The 22,477-nt window shown below is 36.9% G+C and overlaps 1 protein-coding gene and 1 pseudogene across 13 annotated transcripts in view; one reads left to right on the forward strand and one right to left on the reverse strand.

The window, feature by feature from the left end:
* The window catches only part of RFX8 (regulatory factor X8), a 254,901-nt gene that overhangs the window by 77,713 nt on the left and 154,711 nt on the right, over positions 1 to 22,477 (forward strand). For 11 of the 13 annotated variants that reach the window (XM_042981157.1, XM_042981149.1, XM_042981147.1 and 8 more), the window contains one exon: positions 14,768 to 14,917. The exons of 1 other annotated variant lie outside the window; for it this stretch is intronic. The gene's annotated coding sequence lies outside the window, so the exon portion shown is untranslated. Of the gene's footprint in view, positions 1 to 9,157; positions 9,180 to 14,767; positions 14,918 to 22,477 lie in introns of those variants that run through there. One more of the 13 variants, XM_042981159.1, reaches the window with a different exon arrangement.
* LOC107181150 lies at positions 3,985 to 4,573 on the reverse strand (annotated as a pseudogene).

Genomic DNA, 22,477 nt, shown 5'->3' on the forward strand with positions numbered 1-22,477 from the left:
CGTCCTCAGTGCTGCCAGGCAGTCATTTGTTCTGTTAAATCTTCAAAAAATTAAATATTACAAACATTTACAAAGAATATACAGCTCAATGAATTTTTACAGAGTTAACCTCCAACTGATCATCACCTGAAGTGATGTTTCAACACCCCTGAAGTCTTTCTCACGCCCCTCCTGATCACTAGTACTTTGTCTTTTTCTGCAGAGGATAGTAAGCACTATCCTAAAGGTCATAGTAATAATTTCCTAACCTTTCTTCATGCTTTAACAACTTAAACATGTACTATTAAACACTATAATTTAGTTTTTCTCATTTTCTGAACTTCACATAGATGGAATTATATAGTATATGTATTGTGTGTATTTGGCTTCTTTGACTTATTATGTGTATGAAATTCATGTCATTGCATGAAGCTATAGTGCATTCATTCTCAGCGTTGTGTATTATTTCATTGTATAAATATACCATATTTTTAAATTATTTTTATTAAGGTATAATTGACTAATTGACATATAACATTATATTAGTTTCAGGTGTACAACATAATGATTTGATATTTGAATACAATGTGAAATGATCACCACAGCAAGTCTAGTTAACATTCATTACCATACTTAGCCATGAAAAAATTTTTCTTTTTTTTCTTGTGATGAGGACCTTCAAGATTTACTCTCTTGGCAACTTTCAAATATGCAATACAGTATTACTATAGGTAACATGCTGTACATTACATCCCCATGACTTACTAATTTTATAACTGGAAGTTTGTACCTTATCATTCCCTTCACTCATTGCTCCCCACCGGCCTGCATAATTTCTTTATCCTTTATGTAATTGTTGGATACTTGTGTTCTCAGTTTGGGGTTATGTTGAACAGTGCTGCTGTGGTTATTCCTGTACATGTCTTTTGGTGCCTATGTGCATGTATTTTTGTTAGGAATTCCACTGAGGAGTGGAATTCTGAATCATGGAATAGGGGAAAGAGAATCAACTAGCTCCCAATTTTTGTTATTGCAATTTACATACATCCACCATTCCCAGCAGTGAATGAAGGTTCAGGGTTCATATCTACACTTACATTTGGTGTTGTCAGTATAGTGTTATCTCAGTGTTTAAAAAAAATTTTTTTTAAATGTTTATTTATTTTTGAGAGAGAGAGAGTGCTAATGGGGGAGAGGCAGAGAGCGAGGGAGAGGCAGAATCCAAAGCAGGCCCAGGCTCTGAACTGTCAGCACAGAGCCCAGTGTGGGGCTTGAACTCATGAACTGTGAGATCATGATCTGAGCCAAAGTCAGATGCTTAACTGACTGAGCCACTGAGGTGCCCATATCTCAATGTATTTTTAATTTTCATTTCTCTAAGTACTAATAAAGTAGAGCCCTATTTCCTATGTTTTGGGGCCATGGATATTCTCTTTTGTTAAGTGGTTTTCCTTGTTTTCTTCTCATTTGTCTGTCTTTTGTTTCTGAGTTTGTAGGAGTCCTTTTGGGTTGGTTGAACAGCATCTTTTGATATACACAGAAGTTCTTATTTTCATGTGGTCTTGTTTATTAATCTTTTCTTTTGGTTATTGTTTTCTATAGCTGTGTAAGAAATGTTCCCCTGTCTTGAGGTCATGAGATATTTTCTTGTATTTTTATAGAAGTTTTATTACTATTATTATTATTATTAAATATTCATTTTGACTACTATTTGCCTTTCACGTTTAAATCTGTAATTTATCTGAAATTGGTTTTTATATGGAGTGAGATAGGGGCCAAGTTTCTTTTTTTTCCCACATGGATATCCCGTTTTTCCAGGACAATATATTTGAAATGCTATGGTTCACCCACTCTCTCCAGTGACAAACTTGTCATGTTCATGTATGCATGAGTCTGGTTTAGGGTTCTTTATACTGTTCCATTCACCTCTGTGTTTATGTCAGTGCCATACTATTTTAATTATTGTACCTTTATAATAAGTCTGGATACTTGGTAGAGCAAGTCTTCCTTGCTTGTTTTTCTTCTTCATAGAAGAAAGCTCTTTACCAACCTTTTCATTTCCATATAAATGTTAAAAATAAGGTTGTCAGTTTCCTATACAAAAAAAAAAAACCTGTAAGAATTTTGATTATAATTGTCTTGAATCTAAACATAAGTTTCAGGGAAGAATTGGCATCTTCACAATATTGAGCCTATTATTTCATTAACTTGTATATCTACCCATTTTTTGAGATCTCTTCAATTTTTCACAATAATGTCTTACAGTTTTTTGCACATCTTTTGTTATATTTATTGCTAAGCATTTCATATATTTATGTTTTTTGTTAATGGTATTTTTAAAGTTTCTTTTTCTTATATATTATATTCCTAATTATATTAGAAATATAATTGTATTAATAATTACACATAATTATATCATCATGCAAATAACAATGTAATAGATTTTTGTATGTTGATTTTGCATCCAGTTAATCACATATGTTAGGTCTAAAGTTGAATAGATCATTTTGGACTTTTAAATGTATGTTATCATTAGAATCTATGAATAATAAAAATTTCCTTTCTTCCTTTCTAATCCATATGCCTTTTTTTCTTATCTTATTACAATGGCTAGTACAATGTGGCATAAAAGTGGTGATAGCAGGCATTCTTGTTTTGTTCTTGATCTCAAAAGGGAGTTTTTCAATATTAACCATTAAGTATGATATTTAACATAGATATTTTGTAAGTATTTGTATCACTCTGCATCTAGTCAGTCCCAATGAGAAACCAGGGAAACAGGGAAAGTTCAACAAAGAATTATTTAACCATGATAGGAGGGTAACTATGAAAATGCAGAGATAATGTTAAAGGACAGCCAGGGCTGAAGGAGAGTATCCAAGGAAATACAAACTTGGAAATGGAGCTTCCTTCCCAAGGCTTCCTTCCCAGCCCTCATTGTAAGTCATGTGGTTGCAGCACTCTGCATGGTGGAAAAGTTTTCAGGGTTGCTCAGGCTAGCACAGGGCCATGGTTGAGAGGCAAACAGGAAACAATCTTTTAGGACTTAGGCCATTCAAGGCTGGTGTAGAAAGAGTTAGGTTTCTACTGTGTGAGGCCAGGATCTTGGAAAGGCCATGGGAAGGCCATTACTGGACCTGGACTGAGGCTGCAAGATTACTGAGGACTACATGCTCTGTGCACAGAGCTGGATCAGAGCACCCCAAATGTGCCCACCCACTCACACCTCTGACCAGTGTGCAGCAGGAGCAAGAAAAAGTAAAACACTGTACTTTGGAGTCAGAAAGAGAAGCCATCTTTCTCTTGCAGTGTCACTTCAGCACCCCCTTTTGGCAAAGTTCCACATACTTGGTATGAAGGAATAGTGAGTGCTTCAAGAATCCCGTCCATCATAGAGCAGGTACTGAAGAGTGAATTTGGAGCTGAAAGGCAATAAATCGATAACTGGCACAATACCCTTGATCAGATTAAGGAAATTCCCTTCTATTTCTAGGTTGCTAAAAGTATTTTTCGTGAATGGGTTTTGAATTTTATCAAAGGATTTTCCCATTGAAACAATCATATGGTTTTTCTTTACTATGAATGTAGTCAAGGACACTAATCAATTGTTTATTGAATAAAATAAGTAACTTAAAATTTGCCATGTTTTTGTACATTTTTGTAATTTTTAAGTGTACCAATTCAGTATCATTAATTACATATACGCCATTACCACTGTTCCAATTTTTTTCATCAGCCCAAAGAGAAATTCTGTGCCCCTTAAGTAATAACTCCCCATTCCACCTCTGCCCAGCATCTGACAACTTCTAATCTATTTTCTCTGAATTTTCCTATTCTAGGTATTTCACATAAGTAGAATTACATATTTGTCCTTTTGTGTCTGGACCACTACACCTAGCTTAATATTTTCAAGTTTCACTATGTTATAGAACTCCATTTTTGTTGTTGTTGTTGTTTTTTGGTTTTTGGTTTTTTTGAGGAACAAGGACCACATTTTTTACTTGTTTATTTCTTGTATTGGAAGTATTCCTTGATGACATTCTTGGCCTGAGACTCTTTGCCATAGACTTTAATCACCACACAATAGCAACCAACCACTTTTGCAGGGTTTACTCTCTGTGTCAGTTTTATAGAGGCCTGTGCATTTTATAGAGGCCTATGCATTACCCTAGTTTCTTGTTCTCATCAACCTTAATTAGGTTGATTTGGTGTTCAGCACGAAGGGCCTCACCAACCTGACATACATAGGCTCATCACACATGAATGCAACACACAAGGATGGATTTGGTGCTTGTTTAAGGCTTTGGCAGCTTCACAAATTCCATGTGGTAGGCCATCATGGATGAAGGCAGTCTTCAGCACCTCTTGTAAAAAAGTATTAACATCCATTACACTTCCAGCAGTAATGCTTTCCTCAACCATGGTCATGGGTTACGGGTGGAGCCGAATCTTGGTGCACCTGGGCCTCCACCTCCAGGTATGACTCCATGGTGGCAGGGAAAGAACAGAACTTCATTTTTTTTTAATGACTGAATAACATCCATTGCATGTATATGTCATATTTTGTAATGGTTAGTTATATATGTCAATTTGACTGTGCCATGGATGCCCAGATAGCTGATGGTGTCTGGGTGTGTCTGTGAGGGTGTTTCTTGAGGAGATTAGCATTTGAACTGATGGACTGAGTAAAGCAGATGGCATTCCCCTGTGTAAGTGGGCATCATCAAGTCTGTTGAAAGCCAAACTAGAACAAAAGGCCAGTGGAAGGCTGAATTTGCTCTCTGCTTGACTGATTAAGCTGGCTGGGATATTGGTCTCTTTCCTTTAGCACTCCTGGTTCTCAGGCCTTCAGACTTGAACTAGAATCTATACCATTGGCTCTCCAGCTCTCAGATCTTTGAACTACACCACCAGCTTCCTTGGGTCTTTAGCTTTGCATATAGTAGATTATGGGACTTCTCAGCCTCCGTAATCATGTGAGCCAATACCTTATAATAAATCTCTTTATATTTGTGTATCTCTGTATCCATCTATCTGTTATCTATCATCTCCCATTATTTCTTTAGAGAAATCTAAATATAAAACATTCATTCACTTGTTGAAGGACACTTGGATTATTTCCACTTTTTGGCTAATATAAACAGTACTGCTATGAACATTAATGAACAAGAACCTGAGTCACTGTTTTCAATTCTTTGGGGTATATATAAGAGTGGAATTATATGGTAGATCACATGGTAATTCTGTGTTTAACTTTTTGAGGAACCACCAAGCTGTTTTCCAGAGCTGCTGTACCATTTTACATTCCCACCAATAATGTACAAGTGTTCCAATTCTTCCACATCTTTGGCAACACTTTTTATTTTCTTATTTTGTTTTTTTATCATAGCCATTATGGTAGGTGTGAAGTGGTACCTCATTATGGTTTTGATTTGCATTTCCCTAATGACTAATGATGTTGAGCATCTTTTCATGCATTTATTGGCCATTTGTATATCTTTTTGGCCCATTTTAAAATTGGGTTGATTATTTTTTTGTTTTTGAGTTGTAAGAGTTATTTATTATCTTCTGGGTATTAAGTCCTTATCACATATATGCTTTGCAAATATTTACTACCATTCTGTTTCTTGTCTTTCATTATTAATAGTGTTCTTTGATGCACAAAAGTTTTTAATTTTTACAATGTCCAGTTTCTCTATTTTCTCTCTTGTTGCCTGTGCTTTTGTTTTTTTTGTTTTTATTTTAAGTAGGCTCCATGCCCAATGTAAGGCTTGAGCTCATGACGCCAAGATCAAGAGTCACATTGGGGCACCCGGCTGGCTCAGTTGGTTGAGCCTCCAACTCTTGGTTTTGGCTTAGGTCATGATCTCACAGTTTGTGGGTTCAGGCCTCACGTTGGGCTCTGGGCTGACAGCGCAAAGCCTGCTTGGGATTCTCTCTCTCCCTGCCTCTCTCTAATGCTCTCTCTCAAAAAAAAAAAAAAAAAAAAGAATAAAATTTACAAAAAAAAAAAAAAAAAGAGAGAGAGAGAGAGAGTCACATGCTCTACTGATGGAGCCAGCCAGGCACCCCTACCTGTGCTTTTGGTTTCATACTTAAGAAAGCATTGTCAAATCCAAGGAAGATTTATTCTTATGTTTACTTTTAAGAGTTTTAGCTCTTAAATTTAGGTCTGTGATCCATTTTGAATTAATTTTTGTATATAGTCTAAAGGAAGGTTCCAACTGATTCTTCTGAATGTGGATATCCAGTCTTCCTGGAACCATTTGTTGAAAAAACTACCTTTTGCCTCCATTGAATAAAAGATTTTATTTCTATATTCTTCAATTCTATTCTATTTGTCTATATCTGTCCTTATGCCAGTACCAACCATACTGTTTTGATTACCATAGCTTTGTAGTGCATTTTGACATTAGAAAGTGAGTCTTCCAACTTTGTTCTCTTTCAAGCTTGTTTTGGCTACTCAGAGCTCTTGAAATTCCATGTGAATTTTAGAATCTACTTTTCCATTTTTACAAAAAATATCATTGGGGTTATGATAGAGATTGCATTGAGTTTGTATATCACTATGGGTATTGTCATCCTCACAGTATTAAGTCTTCTAATTCATGGACAAGAAATATCTTTTCCTTTTATTTACATCTCTTTTAATTTCTTTCAGCTTTGTTTCATAGTTTTCAATGTACAAGTCTTTCATCTCCTTGGTTAAGCTAATTTGTAAGTGTCTTATTCTTTTTAGGTCTTTGTAAGTAGAATTGTTTTTAAAATTTCTGTTATATTTATTACCAGAATAAGGAAATAAAACTGATTTTTGAGTGTTGATGGTGCAGTCTGCAATTTTGCTGAATTTATTAGCTCTAAAAAGTTTTTTGAATCTTTAGAGTTTTCTACATATAATATCACATCATCTTAGAAGAAAGATAATTTTACTTCTTTTCTAATTTGCATATCTTTTATTTCCTTGTCTTGCCTAATTATTCTGGCTAAGACTTGCAGAGTGATATTGAATAATAGTGATGAAAGTGAGCATCCTTATCTTGTTCCTGATCTTAGGGGGAATACTTTCACTCTTTCACTATTGGGTATGATGGGTTGTGGGTTTTTCCTACATGGTCTTTATCATATTAAGGAGGTTGCTTTCTGTTAGTGTACTGTGTGTTTTTATCATGAAGGTGTATTGAATTTTTCCAAATGCTTTTTCTACATTGAGATAATCTTGTAGTTTTTTCTCCTTCATTCTATTAATATAGTGTTACATTGATTGGTTTTCATATATGGAATCATCCTTGCATTCTGGGACAACTCCTATTTGTTCACAGTGTAAAATCCTTTTACTACAATGCCAAATTCACTTGGCTAATATTTCATTGAATATTTTGTTGAATATAGATTTCCTATATTCATTAGGAATATTGATCTATGATTTTCTTTTTTTGTAGTATCTTTGTCATGCTTTGGTTACACTGATCTCATAGAATGAATTAGTAAAGTGTTGCCTCCTCTTTAATTTTCTGGGAGAGTTTAAGAAGGATCTATGCTAATTCTCCTTTAAATGTTTGGTGCTGGACTTTTCTTTGTTGGAAGGTTTTTGGTTTCTGATTCAATCTTTGTATTTGTTATAGGCCTATTAAGATTTCTGTTTATTCTTGAGTCAGTTTTGGTAGTTGTGTTGTTTCTAAGAGTTTGTCCTTTTCATCTAGGTTACCCAATTTGTTTGCATACAATTGTTCATAGTATTTTCTTATAATCCTTTTTATTTACGTAGTGTTTGTTGTCCTGTCCACTATTTCATTTGTAATTTTACTTGAGCTTGTTCTTTTTTTCTTAGTCAGTTTAACTAACGTTTGTCAATTTTGTTGATATTTTTAAAGAACCAACTTTTGGTTTCCTTGATTCTTCTGCTTTTTAGTTCTGCATTTTGTTTATCTCTGCTCTAATCCTTATTATTTCCTTCTTTCTATTAGCTTGGGTTTATTTTTCTTTTCTTTTTTTAGTTCCTTATGGTGCAGGGTTAAGCCATTGATTTGAGATCTTTCTCTCTCTCTCTTTTTAAAATGTAGGCATTTACTGCTATAAATTTCCTTCTGAGTACTCTTTTTGCTACATCCCATAAGTTTTGGTATGTTTTATTTTCATCCTCATTTGTCTCTAAATATTTTCTAATTTCCCTTGTGATTTCTTCCTTGACCCACTGGTTGTTTAAGAATGTTGTTTAGCTTCCACATGCTTGTGAATTTTCCAATTTCATTTCTGTTACTGATTTCTATCTTCATCCCATTGTGGCTGAAGAAGATACTGTGTATAACATCTATCTTTTTTTTAATGTTAATTTATTTTTGAGAGAGAGAGTGAGCGAGCAGGGGAGGGGCAGAGAGGGGGGGGGGCAGAAGATCTGAGTCAGGCTCTGTGCTGACAGCAGACAGCTCAATGCAGGGCTCAAACTCACAAACTGGGAGATCATGACCTGAGCCAAAGTCAGAGGCTTAACCGACTGAGCCACCAAGGCACCCCTATGATATGTACCTTTTTAAACCTACTGAGAATTGTTTTGTAGCCTAACATGTGGTCTGTCCTAGAGAATGTCTCATGTTCTTGGAAGGAGTGTGTATTCTGCTGTTGTTGCATGGAATATTCTGTATGTCTGTTAGGTCTAGATGGTTTATGTGTTGTCCAAGTCCTCTATATCCTCACTTATTTTCTCTCTGGTTGTTCAGTCCATTATTTAAAGTAGGGCATTCATGTCTCCAACTATTATTGTAAAACTATTTCTTCCTTAAATTGTCAGTTTTTCCTTCATAAATTTTGAAAGTCTCTTGGGTGTGTAGATGTTTTAATTGTTATATTATCTTACTGTATTAAAAATGTTTTTATATATTGTCTTTTTCTCTTTTAATCTTTTGGAATTAAAGTTAATTTTGTCTGTTATTAGTATAGCTACCCCAATTCTCTTTTGGTTAATCTGTGTATGAAATACCTTTTTCAATCCCTTCACTTTCAACGTATTTATGTCTTTGTTTTTCTTTTAAAAATTTTTAATGTTTATTTATTTATTTTGAGAGGAAAAGAAAGGGAGAGAATCCCAAGCAGGCTCCATGCTGTCATCAACACAGACCCCGGCATGTGGCCCGATCCCAGGAACCATGAGATCATGACTTGAGCCAAGATTAAGAGTCAGACACTTAACTGACTGAGCCACCCAGGTATCCCAATCTATTTGTGTCTTTGGATCTAAAGTGAGTCTCTTATAGATGTATATAGTTGAATCCATTTTTAGAAACCTTTTCTGCCAGTTTTTATCTTTTGATTGGAGAGCTTACTCAATTTACATTTAAAGTAATTATTGATAAGGAGGGTCTTACTTAGTTTTGGCATTTTGCTATTTGTTTTCTAGGTATTATAGCTTTTTTTTGTCCCTCACTTCCATTATCACTGCCTTCTTTTGTGTTTAGTTGATTTTTGTTGTGTGTTTGAGTCCCTTCTCGTTTCCTTATGTGTATATTCTATACCTATTTTCTTTTTGGTTACTATAGGGATTTAATGTAACATCCTAAGGTTATAGCACCCTAATTTGAGTTTATAACAATTATCTTCAGTAGCACACAAAACTTGTATGTAGCTCCCTTCTCCCTTTCTATTATTAGAAGCCACAGATTACATCTTTACATGGTACATGACCAGTAGTATGTTTTTTATGCGTTTGTCCTTTAAACCATGTTTTTTAAATTTATTTTTTATTTTTTTATTACTTAAAAATGTTTTAATGTTTATTTTTGAGGGGTGGGGGGAGAGGCAGAGAGAGAGGAAGACACAGACTCTAAAGCAGGCTCCGGGCTCTGAGCTGTCAGCACAGAGCTTAATGCTGGGCTCGAACCCCAGAACTGCAAGATCATGACCTGAGCCAAGTCGGACACTTAACTGACTGAGCCACCTAGGTGCGCCTAAACCATGTTTTTAAAAAGTGGAGTTAATACCAAAATTACAATAATACTAGATTTTATAATTATCTATGTATTTACCTTCACCAGAGATCTTTTTTTTTAAGGTTATTTGTTTATTTTGAGAGAGAGAGAGAGCATGTGTATATAAATGGAGGAGAGGCAGAGAGAGAGAGGGAGAGAGAAAATCCCAAGTAGGCTCTGTGCTGACAGTGAGGAACCCCATGCAGGGCTCATGAACCATGATATTATGACCTGAGCCAAAACTAAGAGTCTGACAGTTAACTGATTGAGCCACCCAAGTGCCCCTTCACCAGAGATCTTTATTTCTTTTTACAGCATCAAGTAACTGTCTAGTTTCTTTTCAGCTCAACCAGGAGGACACCCTTTAGCATTTCTTTTATTATTATTATTATTATTATTATTATTAACAGAAACGTTTGTTTATTTATTTTGAGAGACAGAGAGTGTGAGCAGGGAAGGGACAGAGAGAGAGGGAGAGAGAGAGAGTCCCAAGCAGACTCCATGCTGTCAGTACTCAGCCCAAAGCAGGGCTAAAACATATGAACAATGAGATCATGACCTAAGCTGAAATCAAGAGTTAGATGGTTAACCAACCGAGCTACCCAGGCGCCCTGCATCCTTTAGCATTGCTTGTAGGACAGGTCTAGTGGCAACAAACTCTCTTATCTTTTGATTATCTGAGAATGTCTTCATTTCTCTCTCATTGTTTTGATTTAGAAATTTCTTCACTTCTCTAAATTTTTTATTTTATTAAAACACACTAACAAAAAATTGACTGTCTTAACCATTTTTAAGCATACAGTCAGCAGTTTTAAGTACATTTATATTGTTGTGCAAACATCAACACCATCCATCTCCAGAACCTTTCCGTCTTGCAGAAATGCAACTCTGTACCCATTAAGCAATGATTCTTTATTTCCCCTCTCCTGTCAGCCCCTGGAAACCACCATTCTACTTTCTGTGTCTATGAATTTGACTACTCCAGGTACCTTATACAAGTAGAATCATATAGCATTTGTCTTTTTGTGATCGGCTTATTTCACTTACTATAATGTTCTCAAGTTTCATCCATGTTATAGAATGTGTTAGAATTTCCTTCCTTTTTAAGGCTAGATAATATTCCATAATAGTAAACATTTTGTTTAACCATTAATTCATCCATGGATACTTGGTATGTCTGGTTATTCTCATTGTGTGCTAGAAGCAATATTTGAATACTTGTTTGTAGAAAACATTTGAGGCCTAGAATAACATTATTTTTTTCCCATAGAAGATCTATACTTACAGGGCACCTGGGTGACTGAATGGGTTAAGTGTCTGACTTCGCTCAAGTCATGATCTCACAATTCGTGAGTTTGAACCCTGCGTTGGGCTCTGTACTGACAGCTCAGAGCCTGGAGCCTGCTCCGGATTCTGTGTCTCCCTCTCTCTTTGCCACTCACCCGCTCCCGCTGTCTTTCTCTCTCTCAAAAATAAATAAACATTAAAAAAATTAAAAAAGAAAAAAGAAGATCTGTACTTGCTTCCAGCAGGTTTCTAGAAAAATGTAGCAATCCAGGATCACATTATGCACTTTCAGGAATTGAGAAGATTTGAAGCTGGGCTGCAATTTTTGGTGGTCTTAGTTTGCTTCTAGTTTTCCTATGGTCCTGTGGAGACTCAACTGACAACACAGGAAATTCATTAGGGATCCTTCTCCTTCCTAATCTTCAGAGTCTCTGGGATCCTACTTTTATACTTCTCACTCCATAAGGTTGGCAAAAGCACTGCTCAGATGTCTCTGCGGGAAGTAGCAAACACACCCAAGGGGAAAGGAATTCTAATATCAAGCGTACCTCTCTGGATTATCTCCTGAATCTAGTAGGGTAATTCTTAGTGCCTTTATCACCATCAAGTAGTTGATTTTTATATTTTGTTAGCTTTTGTAATTGTACTCATTGCAAAGTTTGGTCTAAATTATCTGTAAAGGAAGTCTGGTGGTTTTTTATTCTACTCTTTTTGTTGCTTCCTCTCAAATTCCATGTAGGAGCCATTGAGTTCTCTGCCACAACCTTCAGACTTCCAAACCAACTTCACTTCTTCAGTCCCAACAGATGGTTTGGCTTTTTGTTCATTTGAGGAAACATATCTTTCTCAATGCCCTCCTCTCTACCTCAGTATTGTTTTAAATTATTTGATTGTTTATTTGTTTTTGTATCTTTCTATATTTTTGTCTACTTCCTTCCTTTCTCAAAATAAAATCAGTCAAATCTTGTTAACATAGCTTCAGCTTTCTACCTCTATCTCCTCTAATTTCCATCTCACCATGCTTCATCAACTAGAAACAAGCCTGTCTTAAATCTTTCCTGTTTATAACATTTTCCAGGGATTTCTCACCTAAATAAAACCTTACCCCCAATCTCCTACTGTCTTAAGCTGTCATGTCCTTTTTCCCCTTCTTTACATGGGTATTCTTTCCTGAAGAGAAAACTTCTATGGTTTCTCCTCCACCCCCACCCATTCTCTTGAAACTCTTTTGTAGATGGTCACCAATGACATCTAAGTTGGCAATGACTTTTCTCATTGTCTTCTATGCTAATTTCTTTGGAGCACATGAAACTATGATCTACTTCTCCCTAAATCTCTTTTTCTCTTGGCCTAAATTGTACTGCTATTTTCCTTATTCTTTTACATTTCTGACTATTATGCCTCTGCCACTGTAGCTGGCTACTTCTCTCAAATTCCTTATAAGACAACTATAATTTCAGAGTTTCTGCAAGGTCTCTGGGGGAAGATAAATGGTTCTATTGTTAGAAAGCCAAGAGTTTCAGAGGTGGGCCATAGGCACATCCTAGAATAGGGGAGTAAAAATGGGAAAAATTATTCTGCTTAGCAATCTAAAAAGCTATTTCAAATAAACTGGGGAAATTTTTATAGGTTATATTGCCTTTAGGAAAATGTTTCTCTTCCTTAATGTGTATTTAGACTACATTGTCTCTGAGAAAAATTGTTTGTCCCTGAAAAGGGCATGTGAGATTGTGCTTTCATGTTATCTGTAGGGCAATTTAGAGGGCTATCCCCACCTCCCACCATGAAGATACTTCAACAGGGACTGAACTTGTAGTGGGAAAGCCCTCTGTGGACTGTTATCCTGAAGCCACCTGCATTGTTATCCTAAACTGACTAGCTCACATTCTGGGAAGTGTCCTAGTATTTTCCTGTGCTCCCTGAGTTCCATGTGTTCCATTATGGTCCAGTGTTAGAGAATCCACTGGGTCCAGAATAGAGGTGTGAAATTTGCACAGAAAAAGAAAAAGGTAAATGTGCTTTTGTTTAATGAGAGAAATAGAAGGATAGGTTTCAAGTCATGAAAACAAGACTAAGAAGTCAAATGTACACTGTGAAAGGAGTAATGCTTTTTCTTTTCTCTAGGATTCTGGGATATGACAATCTATTTAGCATGGAGACTTAAGTTTTCTTCTCTCCCTCATATCATTTCCTGTAGTTATTCCCAAAACTCTAATAAAGTTTTCAGTATGCCCCAGAGCCTTGTTTGAGTGGTTTTATGGATAAATAAAGGATACCCCAGAAAGGAGACATGCTGATATCTCTGCACCATCACCACCATATCCAGGTGTAATTATTGAAGAAGAACAGGAGACACAGAGGTCCAAGTGATGAAGAACAGTGTAAGCAACCCAAGGTAGTTCTGAGAGCAGCTGAGGGGAGAATATGATAATGGAGAGCCAATCACACTTCAGGGACTGCCTTCCCCAAACATATTAAAGGAAAATACGTCTGCAAGGGGAGACACTTCCCAAAGTTCTATCTTGAACTCTCTTTTCTGTTCTTGTCTTGCTCCCCTCTCTTGACATATTGTCTATTTCCATGGCCTTCTGTGAGCCTGTGGAATCATCTTCCCCCTCACTCCTAAGTTACAATCACAAGCCCATAACCTGTGTCCTGAACTCTAGTGCCATATTCCCTACCAAGTGACTACAGGCATACTATTCACACCACAAACTCCATATGATTAAGGTTAAACTTAGTGTTTTTACTTTCCATCTACATTCCTTCTATCCACACTAGCATTTCTGTCTTCACTATTTTTATTTTTGTTGGTTGCATAGTCAAGTTCCATTGCCCAGGCTTACACAGGGGTCATCTTCAAGTTTATCTCTCTTGCCATTGTCATCCATTTGCTTGAGCATATCCTGTCAATTCTTCTTTAGTAGCTATTCCTTTAGACCCCACTTTTCTATTCTTACTGCTGTGATCCTAACTTGGCCCCCTTGCTTCATGCTCTGATTCTCGTGATACCCTCCTGGCTTCTAGTTTCTGTTTTTGCCTCTTCTAGGAATCTGCACATCCCCACCAGATTAACAGCTTCCTAAAAATTTTTTTACATCACTTCTCTGTTAGAACTTTTAGTGATTCTTTTTTGCCTTCCCAGCTGGTATTTAGTGACTTCTCTGGCTGGTATTAAAAATTCTCCAGTCTGGCCCTTTCTACCTTTCCAGTTTTATATCTCTCTACTCCCCTAAATGGGCCTTGCTTTCAACAAAACTGGTCATGCTGTCCCTTTTATTTCCCTCTCTGTCTCATTGTTTTCTCATTTTCTGGCACATTATTTGTCTGCTTTCATCTCAGACACATCTTTCACAAGCTCTACCTTAAATGCTACCCAAGAATTGGGGCCAAAATTTCTCTGTCTTAGCCTTAAACCTCCATTTCACTGATTGTATATCATTATGTGTTGTAGGGATGTATGTATATGTCTTATTTCTCCAAATAAACTGAACATCTTGTGAGAGTAAAGATGTGTTTCCCATATTTTATTTCCTCCACAGACCCTATCAGAATGATAGACATATTATAATCAGCAAATGTGGAAGGAATAGCTGAATGAAAGAATATTCAAGAAGAAAATGCTAAAGAAGAGGAATTATACAATTAGGAGGAGGTTTTTCCCTGTTCTCATTGAGAATTTTGAACAAAAGGTAATTTTTAGAGCTGATATAAGCTATATGTATAAATTTACCTTTGGCTTCTTGTAGTCATTGGAGTTGGACCAAATTAGACTTGAGCATGCAGATCTAAGGAAAATAGCCAAATGGCTTTTTCTTGAACAAAATTTATTTTTCTTGCCATAGCTATGTAGGAAGATAAGATATGAACACAAAATGGGTCTAGTTTTCCAGTCAAAGATAGGCCTTTTGCAAATATTATTAAACCTGTTATTTCTAAGCCATTTGCAAGTCTGGCTTAACCTACTAGAAACTACTAGAAAACATCATTTAAATATAATTAGATTCCTTCTTCCAGATTAATGTATATAGAGTTTTCTAAAAATAAGAGTAGAAGAAAATGACATCATGAAAGCAGGGGTAAGTTCTTAGCCCTTTAATTCTACAGAAATTATACTGTTATTCTGGTCTGCTCAAATGGTTCTGTTGTGTTTACCCAACACACTGAGAGAAGAACAAAATGTCGAGTTTTAATAAGTTTTGTTTGCTTTAGTTGATAGCAAGTAATTTTTAGTCTCAGAAAGCAATGTTTTGTTTTGTTTTGTTTTTTACTTAGTGCTAATCTTGATGGTGTTTTGATGTCAGTGAGTATTTGGCTAGTTGTATTGCAATTTTGCCAAATTGCTTAGAGTCTGGATGAAAAAAATCCATGAAATAGATTTTATATTAGTGACTTGATATTAAGTGAATTTGGCTGCATTATCTCTGGTTTTTTCACTTTAATCAAAACAGGGTAAGTACTGAAATACTCACATTGAAAGCTTAGCTAGAGCAAATTCTTAATAGGCCAGTGTCTGTCTGTCTTTCTCTGTCACACATATATCTACTTCTGTTGCACCCTTATATTTCTCAGAGAACAAATCTTGGTGATACCATGGAAATGCTCATTCGTCAGATGATCTGAACTTTCTGAGGTTGTAAAAAGCGTGGCTCCTGGAAGCTTCCTAATGGACTTCTTAATTGGGATTTTCAGACTGTAAAATTGAATGGCTAGGGTTGCTGACCTCTTGAGATCTATAACCTCTTCTGTCATGGTGAGAATGGACATTGTAAGAAAAGAAGAGGGATGTGGCTCTTTCAGGTAAAATCATCAATTCAATGAAGCAAAAATATGAGTATCTCTGGTGGTCATGCATTGCAGATTGCCAACGACGGGGGGTGTAATTGATCAGGGACCCCAGCTGCTCCACTCTGAAATTCATCGTCATTTTGCACCAAGATCATGCCTCCCATGGACTGCTCTCAGTCAGTGACTGAGCTGGGCACAATATCAAGGCAGGTCTGTTCCTGGGAGCCATGGGACTCCTATGGCTTTTTTCAACCTTCCTCAGACTGCATAGCAGTCCAGGAGACTTTCATCCAGCCTTTCTCCCTGCTCTCCATCACTCAGAGTCAGACTGGCATCATGGTCTAGTGGCTTTCCTAGCCCTTTTCAGCTTCTTTCCTATTTTCCCTCACAAGGTGTTTCCCCTTATGTATCCTTGTACATATAATCCCATCTGTTTCTTCAGTGATCTGGATTAACAGGGCATTTACTGGGTATAAAGTATTCTTCCGGGACGCATAGATAAACCTCTGTCAGAAATAGCTCATCTCCATTTGCTTGTTCATTGCTCTTGCAGAAAAGAGCTGTGGATGCCTGGGGGTGGGGTGAGTGAGTATACTTTTTCTGATACTTAGCATGAGCTCAATGAATATTTGTTGGCATCATTCATTTATTTAATCAATTGTCCCTTTAGCCAGGAAATATATACACTTAGGCATACACTTATCCTAAGAATTTCAGTGAGGTAAGAGCATCTTTAAACCTTGGTTTATTTGGGTGGTGAATGCAACTTAACTGCATGTTTTTCAAGAGTAACTACCACATAACAAAAATGGGGCTGGGCACAATAGGGATTCACAGCATGAAGTACACATTTTGACCTCTACTCTGGAAGAATATTTAATTGAACTAGGAAGATAGGGTTTATAGTAACAAAATCATACTTAATAATATAAGTATGTAATTCATTATATAATATATAATTTATAGGACTTTATAATTTAAAGTATATAAAGGATATAGAGGGGTACCTAGATGGCTCAGTCAGTTGAGTGTCTGACTGATTTTGGCTCAGGTCATGATGTTACAGTTTGTGGGTTCGAGCGTCAAACATGACAGCATGTTCGAGCTCCATGAGAGCATGGAGCCTATTTGGGATCCTCTCCCTCTCTCTCTGCCTCTCCCCCACTCATGCTCTCTCTTACATGCTCTCTTTCTCTCTCTCTGTCTCTCTCAAAATAAATAAATAAACTAAAAAAATAAAAGATATAGAGACAGGAAAGTTTTTATGTTTATGGGGTCATACCCCAAATTCTCATCTGGAAAAACATATTCTATCCGGATTCTGTTTGCAAAGATTCCTTTCCACTCAGACATTTTTATTTCCATTAGTGAGTATAGACTTTATCTGATATATGTAAAGATGAACTCTGTCTAGCTGGCATGCTCTGGAGGAAGTGAGCTTTTACCTTTGTATAACTTCTGGAGAAGCAACTTACACAGTAAAATATTGCAATGTCTTTTCCCACCTCTCTCCGAAACGTAAGCAAAACCCTAGCATCATGTTGGAGGCAGGCTCCAGGAAGGTACCATTAATGTAAATTAGAACTAGGAAGGTGTCTGATCAAACTTCCTTGTTTTTTAAGTGAAGAAATAGAAACATAATGAAGATAAGTGGCTTGTAAGGAAGTTTTGGTTAGAAGCAGCAACCAATCTCAGTTACTTCAAACAAACAGACAAATAAATAAAATTTATTATAAGGATTCAGGGGTATTCCATGGAATCCAAAGGGACAGATAAAGCTGGGCTAGAAACAAGCCTGTAGAAAGCCCTGGAGAACTCAGGAATTCTCTTTTTGCCACACTTCTTAGGTCTGCTTGGTGTTCTTGGCCCTGGCTCTCAGAGAGCGCTCACATTCACACTGCAGTTGCAGACATATAAATTGGCTGGCTCTCTTCAATCCCTAATCCAGGTTTCTGAAGGGAAGAATCTGATTGGTCCACTGTGGGTCAGTTGTCCAATTTAGCAGAATTAGCTGTTGTGTCGGGCAGGGGCCTCACATAATAGAAACTTGGCTGCATGTAAGGATGGGAGATGGGAGCAAATTGTATACTGTGTGAGTTCTGCTGATACCCCAAAGACATCTGCTGTAAAGGTTGTATGCCAAGTGCATGGCAGAGGTAGGGCAGGCTAAGTGTTCTCACTCCCTAACTTCGATGATTCATCAGCCCCTTGGGCCTAGGGCAGTGTAAAATACACACCCATAGTGCACACGTGCATGAAGACACACATAAAGATGCACACACAATTACATTGTGCATATGCGCTTGTGTGCACAGGCATGTGTGCATATATACATGCGTACATGTATACATACATATGGGGTGTTTGTCAGGTGGTGGTGAGGGCAGGAGGTCATATAATGTAATTCTCCATGTCATGGTTTACAGGCTGTTTTTTCTTTGATTTTTTAAATATTTTATTTTAATTCTAATACAGTTAATCTTTGATTTTTTTTAATCTTGAAAAATAATTTGCAATTTTATTCCTTTCAAGATAAAAACTAGAATCATAAATTTATATTTCCTGATCCATGTAGCTGATTCTATGATGTTTCAACAGGTCTGCTATATTTCCAAAAGTCTCAAAAAATTTTTCCCTAGGTTATTGAGGCACTTTGTCCCTCCTTCAGTTTCCGGGTTTAAGACTGGTAAATATGCTGAAATCATTCGAAGGTTTAACATACCCACTTTCACCTGTCCTGTGGGACTCCTGTTATGTTGTAGGCGGGGTAAAAAAGGAAATGGAGAAGTATCAGCAATAGCAGCATTGAACGTGCTTGACCCATTGAATCTGTTTTTCCACTAAATCCTTTAAAAGGCCCTGCTAAATACCCACATGTCCTATTGAACACACTGGGATTCAGAGAGTGGAAGTGTTTCGCTGAAGGTCGTACAACCAACCACCAAACAGCAGACGTGGCTTTTGAACTCCAGACTGCCTAGCTCTGCTCCCTTTGCAGTTGTCAGACACAAATTCTACCAGCAACCCAAAAACGTTTCTCATATTCAGAAATGCTCTTTCAGCTTGAGCACATGTGAAGAACTCATGTAGAGTACTTGAAGCCATCTCCTCCCACAATCCTCCCTGAACCCTCTGGCTCAGGGGGTCCCGGTAGGAGGAGAAGCTCTGGGGTTACTGTTTCAGTCCTCCACAGCTGTGTAATAAGTCATCCCTACGCCTCATGGCTGAAAGTAACTATTTAGGGGCACCTGGATGGCTCAGTCTGATAAGTGTCTGAGACTTGATTTTGGCTCATGTTGTGATCTCATAGTTTCATGGGTTGGAGCCCTGTTTCAGGCTCCGTGCTGACCATGCACAACCTGCTTTGTATTCTCCCACTCTCTCTTTGCTCCTCCCCTGCTTGTGCTCTCTCTGTCTCTCTCAAAATAAATAAATAACCTTAAAAGAAAAGAATTATTTATCATTTCTCACAATTCTGTGTCTTGATCAAGCAGTACTGCTTCACATGGCATCCGCTGGGGCTCTGGAATGGCTAAAAGGTCCAAGATGGCCTCACTGCCGTGTGGGTGGCTGCTGGCTGCTGGAAGCTTGGTGGAGTCCTCAGTTCTCCACGTGGGTTCTCCATATGGCTGCCTGGACTTCCTCACAGTACGGAAGCTAGATTTCAAGAAGGAAATGCAGACTGCAATGGCTAAAGGCCTTGCCTTGAAAGGCACCCAACATAACTTTCACCACATTCACTTGGCCATATTGGGTCACAGGGCCACACATTCAGGATAAGAGGATATGGACCCTAACTCTTGATGAAGGGACAGTGAAGTCTCATTGCAAAAGAACACGTAGGTCTTAAACAACCAGAAAAGAAGAACAAACAAAAACCTATGCCAACAGAAGGAACAACATAATAAAGATTAATGTGAACATAAATGAAACAGATGAAAAACACAGTTGAGATAATCAATAAAACCAAAAGTAAGTTCTTTCAAAAGATCAAAAAAAATTGGCAAACCTTAGCTAAACTAAGAAAAAAATAGAGAAGACACAACTAAAATCAGAAGTAAAAGTGAGGATATTATGACTGACCTTATAGAATTTTAAAAAATTAAAAGAGAATACTATATATAATTGTATGCCAACAAATTAAAAAGTTACCTAGAAACCCACAAATTGCCAAAGCTGACTCAGGAAGGAATAGAAAATTTCAACAGACTTATAACAAGTAGAGAAACTGAATCAATAATCAAAAACCTCCCAGCAAAGAAAAGCATGGAACCAGATCCCTTTACTGATGTATTCTACCAAACATTTTTAAAACGATTTAAAAAAATTTTAATTCCACTATAGTTAACATAGAGTGTTATGTTAGTTTCAAGTGTACAATATAGTGATTCAAAAATTCTGTATTACTCAATGCTCATCAAGATAAGTGTATTTGGGGGGCTTCTAGGTGGCTCAGTCAGTTAAGCGTTCAACTTCGGTTTGACTTCGGTCACGATCTCATGGTTTGTGAGTTGGAGACTCGCATCAGGCTCTGTACTGACAGCTCGGAGCCTGGATCCTGCTTTGGATCCTGTATCTCCCTGTCTGTCTGCCCCTCCCCTATTCATGCTCATGCTCATGCTCATGCTCTCTCTCTCTCAAAAATAAACATAAAAATTTTAATAAAAAAGTGAGTGTATTCTTAACCTCCTTCACCTGTTTCACCCATCCCCACATCTGCCACCCCTCTGATAACTATCAGTTTGTACTTTCTACTTAAGAGTCTGTTTTTCATTTGTCTTTTTTCTTTGTTCATTTGTTTTGTTTTCTTAAATTCCACATATGAGTGAAATCATACAGTATTTATCTTACTTTGACTTATTTTGCCTAGCATTATACTCTTTAGATCTAACCATGTTGTTGCAAATGGCAAGATTTCATTCCTTTTTATGGCTGAATAAATTTCCATTGTATGTATAGACAACATCTTCTTTATCCATTCTTCTCTATCGGTGGACACTTCGGCTACTTCCATGATTTGGGTGTTGTAAATAATGCTGCTATATGGTGCAAATACCCTTTGAATTAGTGTTTTTGTATTTTGGGGATACTCAGTAGTGTGATTATTGGATCATAGGGTAGTTCTATTTTCAACTTTTTGAGGAACCTCCAGACTGTTTTCCACAGCGGCTGCACCACTTTGCATTCCTCCCAACAGTGCATGAGGGTTCCTTTTTCTCCACATCCTCACTAATACCTCTTGTTTCTTGTGTTTTTGATTTTAGCCATTCTGACAGGTGTGAGGTGATATGTTATTGTGGTTTTGACTTGCCTTAACCTGATAATGTGTGATGAGTCCTTTTCATGCTTATGTTGGCCATCTGGATGTCTTCTTCAGAGAAATGTCTGTTCATGTCTTCTGCCCATTTTTAAATTGGATTATTTCTTTTTTGGTGTTGAGTTGTATAAGTACTTCATATATTTTGGATACTAACCCTTTATCAGATATGTCATTTGCAAATATCTTCTTCCATTTGATAAGCTGCCCTTTAGTTTTGTCGATTATTTCTATGCTGTGCAGAAGTTTTTATTTTTATGTCATCCCAATAATTTATTTTTGCTTTTGTTTTAAAGGTGTTGCTATGGCTGATATCAGAGAAATTACTGCCTGTGCTCTCTTCTAGGATTTTTATGGTTTCAGGCCTCACATTTAGGTCTTTATTCAATTTTGAGTATATTTTTGTGTATGGTGTAAGAAAATGGTCCAGTTTTATACTTTTGCGTGTAGCTGTCCCATTTTCCCAACACCATTTGTTGAAGAGTCTTTTTCCCATTGCACATTCTTGCCTCTTTTGTCAAAGATTAATTGACTACATAATTGCAGGCTTATTTCTGAACTCTCTTTATTCTGCTGTGTTGATCCATGTGTCTATTTTTGTGCCAGTACCATACTGTTTTGATTACCATAGCTTTGCAGTGTATCTTGATATCAGGAACTGTGCTAGTTCCAGTTTTGTTTTCCTTTTTCAAGATTGCTTTGCTATTTGGGGTCTTTTGTGGTTCCATCCAAATTTTAGGACTATTTGGTCCACTTATGTGAAAAAAGCTGGTGGTATTTTGGTAGGGATAGCATTAAATCTGTAGATTGCTTTGGGTAGTATAAACATATTAACAATATTGGTTCTTCCAACCCATGAGCATGGAATATCTTTCCACTTCTTTGTGTCATATCCAATTTCTTTCATAGATGTTTTGTAGATTTCAGAGGTCTTAACCTCCTTGGTTAAGTTTATTCCTAGATACTTTATTATTTTTGGTGCAGTTGTAAATGGTATTGTTTTCTTAATTTCTCTTTCTGCTGCTTCATTGTTAGTGTATACAAATGCAACAGACTTCTTCTGTACATTGCTTTTATATCCTATGACTTTATTGAATTCATTTATCAGTTCTAGTAGTTTTTTGGTGGGCTTTTTAGAATTTTCTCC

Source organism: Panthera tigris, chromosome A3 (genome assembly GCF_018350195.1).
Source record: "Panthera tigris isolate Pti1 chromosome A3, P.tigris_Pti1_mat1.1, whole genome shotgun sequence".
In the NCBI taxonomy this organism is placed as follows: Eukaryota; Metazoa; Chordata; class Mammalia; order Carnivora; family Felidae; genus Panthera; species Panthera tigris.